Here is a 6,000-nt window from a genome sequence, read left to right as displayed (position 1 = left end):
ATCATTATCTACTTAATCACATGTTTACTCTAGTATAGGTGCAAATCTAGTCGACAGGGTAATAATAATTAACTTGGCAATAATGCTTTTCGAAAAGTTCTTGAAACGCTAAAAATGCTTCTTTTTGCAAATGAGTCAGCTACCCTACTATAAAGCCCTTCGTACTCAGGGTTTTATTCCCACTTGTTGCAGATGGGCAGATGTATTGCGGCTACTATATCAACTGCCTGTATCCTGCGATGGGTGATGCTTAGGACCATGGGAATGGTCATTCCTTATGTCTCGTCTGATGCTTTTGTTGGAGATGATCATTCGCTGGCACTATATTTGAACTCCGCGCGTGTGTGTGTGGTTTGAACAAATAACTTCCGCTACTTTTATTCGAACTGGTTTTGTAATAACTATGTTGAAACTCTGATGTATCTGAGATTGTGAACTTTTATGCAATATGTGATGGTGACCGCTAAACTTATTACGATCTTGGCTAGAATGGAAATTGGTTTGAAATCCTTCATGATTTCACGGACTACTGGGTTATACGGGCTTAAGTTTGCTAAATTGTCTGCTCTAGCGGATGATTTTCTTACTTAATTTTGTATAATTGGTCGGTTCTGTTACAAGACTTGGGGTGTACTAGGGCTAAATGGTAGAGTGGCATTATTCTAGGCTAGCAGGCGACCGGAATCAGCCCAGTTGATGACGGTTAGCGAGGAAGGCGGATCTTGTGGTTATGTAAAACCTCTGCAGAGTGTATGGTTGATCGTTCGATACATGTGCCAACTTGTCGACTATGGACCTTTCCTGGGTTTTGCTTAAACTAGATAGTGAGATGAGTCCTTCTTTTCTCCCCCTGTGAGTGAGTATTCGGTCGTAGCCAGGGGCTACGGGCCTTGAGACAGTGCCGAGAGGGAGTTAGCCTATCGACTGAGTGATGGTATGGTTATGGTATGGTGATGGTGTGGAGATGGTGGTATATCGATCCCAGGATCGAAACCTAGCTCTGGAATGGGAATGGGTGGAATAGGTGTGGGAATGGTGTTAAAACTTGACTATACTGTTATATACTTGATATGCTAAAATACATGGGAAACCCCAGCCTTATAGGTTCCTTTTGACTATATCCAACTTGCATCCAATCTCCACAAAGCAATGCTCATAGGGTTGGGAGTGGCCAGTACAAATCGTACTGATAAATTTTGGCATACAGGTTCTGCTGAGGAGTATAGCTCTGAGGAGTTTGACAGATGAGGGGTTCGTGCCTACGCTCGAGTTTGGTGATCTTATCATCAAGCTGTTCTGAATGAATGCTACTTTTGATTCCGCCAATGCGGCGATATAATAATTTATATAATTCCGCGCTATTTGTACTCTGATATTATCGTTGTATGGATGTGATATTCGACTGGAATTTGGGTAATATGATCTACCATGGTCTTATTACACTTCAACTTTGTGGATTTCCCTTTGTGGAAATTGGGGTTGTTTCAGTTGGTATCAGAGCCATACTTGACCATAGGACGAAACCCTCAAAAATGGATGATAGAATAGGACGTGGACAACCCTTCTTTTGGTTATATACCGACCCTATATTTACTTTTATGCAAGGCTTATCTATTTATTGACCTGCTAACACCTGTCCCCTTGAAACATGCAGATGGCAACGAACGTCGACTGACCGCCTCTAGGACCGCTACCTCTGGACCACACCAAGCTTACCTTTGACCTACATGAGCTCAGGGGTTTTGCACAGACCCTCTGCCGAGTTCTCGTCATGTTAGGTGTCCCCGATGAGTTTGTCAAGGTCACCTACACTAGGAAGCCAGCTCAGGAAGGAGGAATCGAAGGACCGATTGTCACCTCAGTCGAGTTCCCAGCTAGCACTACCTTACCTTCTGTCCCAGCTTCCACCAAGTTGACTATAGAGGACACCGTCGAGGAGGGACTGCGAGCTATCTCGTACAAGGCACTTCGTAGAGTGATGAGGGACCACTACGAGCACCTAAAGACGATAGAGTTCCATCTACTTCCCCAGGCCCTTGACCTCAGCCTTACCCCTAGTGAGCAGAGTTTCGTAGCCGATAGAGTTATCCTTGCCGAGGAGGACAGATGCCTTCGCGTCTCAGCTATCCACATGCTGGAGCAGGATAGGTATGTGACCCAGCTGGAGCAGAGGAGACGTCAGGACCAGGCCCTCCGGTGGGAGTACTAGGAGCGAGACTCATAGAGAGCACAGGAGCGAGCTAGTCTACTTGAGACAGTTGCCAAGCTATAGGATGAGCTCAACCGCCGTGAAGAAATCCACAGAGCCGAGGTTGACGACTTACAGGATAAAGCCGCTGACCTAGGCAACAGGAACTGCTACCTCGATAGTAAGGTCTTAGAGTTGTAGAGAGAGTTGGATGACAAGAAGGCCGAGTTCAACCGCAGAGGAGACAGAGAGAGATCCAAGGGGATTGACATGCTGAAGATCCAGTCTTGAAACAAGACCATGACTCAAGATCTAGAAGAGTTCAGAAAGAAGGCCATTCGCAACTAGGGTCACCTGATCGAGGCACTTAGGCAGAATGAGTACCTACAGGACAAGTGTGAGAGGACTTGACAGGCCTGGCAGAAGTCCGATAGGAAGCGCCTCAGGGAGATGAAGGGTATGTGGGATCAGCTACCCAAGGAGATTCGTAGCAAGACGAAGCCTAGGGTAGAGGAGTTTGAGTTTGCCCCGACTTGCCTCAACCTAGACGCCTGTCCTACCCTACCTGGAGCCAAGCCTACTGAGGAGATCGCCGAGGCCTTGAAGTATGTGTCTCGACTTCACAAGTCTGATGAGGAGATCGAGACCGAGAACAGTCGTATCCCAGCTACGGTATACGAGTTAGAGTAGAATGACCCTGCGTGGTCATGAGTCATGTCAGTAGCTTCTGTAAGTTGTACCCCATGATGTACCCCTTATGAGATGTATTATGAGACATTATGCGTAGTACGATTCTCGCACGTCTTTAAGTGTAGCTACTGGAGATGATGCTATGTAATAAAACCCATGTAATGAATGTTTTGGATCTTATTGCATCTTATGGATCTTATTGCTTCTTTGTAATGAGTGTTGGATAATGTAAATGTTTTTCTTTAAATCGTCAAAAATCATGTAATCATATTGAATTATAAGCACTTTTGGCACAAGCACTAAAATCTCTATGATCTGTGTTGCAGATGTCGAACCGCCGATCTAATCGCCTAATGAACCGTGGACATACGCCCACCCCTGAACCAGTTGAACCAAATGGGGGACGTGGTGGCAACAATCATGGCTGTGGCCATGGACATAGAGGGATACCCTTCCACCTGGAGAATACTCCGCCACCTGAGGAGAACATTCCACCACCACCACCACCGAACCTAGCAGAAGTGATGGCACAACAGACCCAGCTTCTTGCAGCTCTTGTTGAAGGAGTGAACCGTCACTAGGGAGGTCAGCAGAATGACTTCCAAAGGAAGCTAGAAGGATTTCTGAAGCTAAGGCCACCTACCTATGATGGCACCGACCTTGACCCACTTGTAGCTGATGACTGGCTCAAGGAGATGGAGAAGAAGCTTGATCTCACTACTTTCACTAATGATGAGTGTGTTGGAGCAGCCACACACCAGCTCATGGGTGCAGCACGTGCCTGGTGGGACAGTTTTAGTGATTCCCATGAGGATCCTACCCACATCTTATGGGATGAGTTCGCTGAAGCATTCACTGAGTACCACATTCCCAAGGGTATCATGGAGGCCAAAGCTAAGGAGTTCCGCAACATCAAGATGGGAAAGGACAGGGTGACTGAGTACACTACCCATTTCACTAACCTTCTGTGCTACGCGCCTCCCTATGTTGTGAACTCGGAGAAAGAGAAGCTGTACTATTACCATAAGGGACTTAACCCGCACATCAAGCTGAAGTTTGGCGGTATTGAGAGTAACACATTGCGTGCTCTGGTGGATCGCTGCATCCAGATTAAGAAGGACCGTGCTGAAGCTAGAGAAGAGTATAGGGAGAGGAAGCGTAAGCCTGAGGAGTCCTTCCGTGGACGTGATCGCAAGAGGTTCCACAGAGATGCACCCTCCAGGGAGCACTCTCACCACAACAGGGATGACAACCCTGGATCGAGTAGGGGTAGTGGAGGCTACAATGCCAAATACTCCCGCACTGCTCAGAATCGTTACACCCGGGACCGTTATGCGTAGGACCGCAACACTCAGGACCGTTTCAACCATCCCCGCTCAGCGAATGAACACCCAGCACAGAATTGCTCCGCACCAAGCACTGGAAACTAGAAGGCACCCGCGCCAACCCCTATAGGCGGTACGCCTTTCACCTGCTTTGCTTGTGGCCAACCAGGTCACAAAGCCACTAAGTGCCCTCAGAACTCAGTTGCTCAGAAGTCTCAGCTCAAGGGATCTGCTACTCGTGGACGTCTCAACCATCTAGATGCCGAGGAAGCATAAGCTGCCCCTAACGTGGTGTATGGTATGTTTTTAGTTAATGGCAACACTGCATCAGTTCTATTTGACTCTGGAGCAACTTGTTCATACATATCATCCAAGTTTGCACGAGAGCATGACCTGCCTGTAACCCCACGTGAAAAGCCTATCATCACTAGTTCACCGTTAGGAGACCTAAAATGCACCCACATCTGTAAGGGAGTGAGTCTTACCATTGAGGGTCTTGTCTTTAAAGCCGACCTAACCCTTTTACCTTCCACTAGCTTAGATGCCATCCTAGGTATGGATTGGTTAACCATTCACCAAGGTATCATATCATGTTCACCTAGATACGTCCAAGTGACCCACCCATCAGGCCAAGTCATTAGATGTGAACCCCAGTCTAGAAAGTCCACCTCTATCCTATGTGCCCTTAAAGCAAGTTCAGAATCACAAAAAGAGGATAAGACAGTTCATGATGTGCCAGTAGTCAGAGACTATCCCGATGTATTCCCTGAAGAATTACCAGGTATGCCACTAGACAGTGATGTAGAGTTCATCATTGATCTATTGCCAGGAACGGGACCCATTGCCAAGAGACCCTATCGCATGTCAGTTGATGAACTGGCTGAGCTCAAGAAATAGCTTGATGAGCTCATCTCAAAGGGATATATTAGACCCAGTGCTTCACCCTGGGGATCCCCTATTCTGTTTGTCAAGAAGAAGGACGGCTCAATGAGAATGTGCATTGATTACTGGAACTTGAACGCAGTCACCATCAAGAACAAGTACCCCCTGCCAAGAATTGATGATCTACTTGATCAGCTTCGAGGTGCCAAGTATTTCTCCAAGATTGATCTCAGATCTGGCTATCATTAGATGAAGATTCAAGAGAGTGACATCCCAAAGACAGCTTTTGTGATGAGGTATGGACAGTTTGAGTTCACTGTGGTATCCTTCGGACTCACGAATGTGCCCGCATACTTCATGAACATGATGAATAAGGTTTTCATGGATGAACTCGATAAGTTTGTGGTGGTATTCATTGATGACATCCTTTTCTATTCACCCACCACTGAAGAACATGAACATCATATGAGAACTATGCTCGAGAAATTAGCCCAATATCAGCTCTACACAAAGTTTAGCAAATGTGAGTTTTGGCTACAGGAAGTTGCCTTCCTAGGCCATGTACTATCAGCTAAAGGTGTCGTAGTTGACCCAGCCAAGATTGAAGCTGTGAAAGAGTGGGATCAACCCCATAATGTGATAGAAGTCAGAAGTTTCTTGGGATTGGCTGGATATTATCGCCGATTCATCAAAAACTTCTCCAAGATAGCCCATCCAATGACCAATCTTCTGAAAAAGACCAAGGAGTTTGAATGGATGCCCGAGTGCGAACAAAGCTTCTAGGAATTGAAATAGAAGCTTACCACAACTCCTGTGCTAGCATTGCCTGATATCGGCAAAAATTTCGTAGTCTATTATGATGCATCCCATCAAGGACTTGGTTGTGTATTGATGCAAGATGGAAGAGTGATAGCA

Source organism: Miscanthus floridulus, chromosome 18 (genome assembly GCF_019320115.1).
Source record: "Miscanthus floridulus cultivar M001 chromosome 18, ASM1932011v1, whole genome shotgun sequence".
NCBI classification, from domain to species: Eukaryota; Viridiplantae; Streptophyta; class Magnoliopsida; order Poales; family Poaceae; genus Miscanthus; species Miscanthus floridulus.
The sequence above is the reverse complement of the archived record's forward strand: the minus strand, read 5'-3'. Positions refer to the sequence as shown.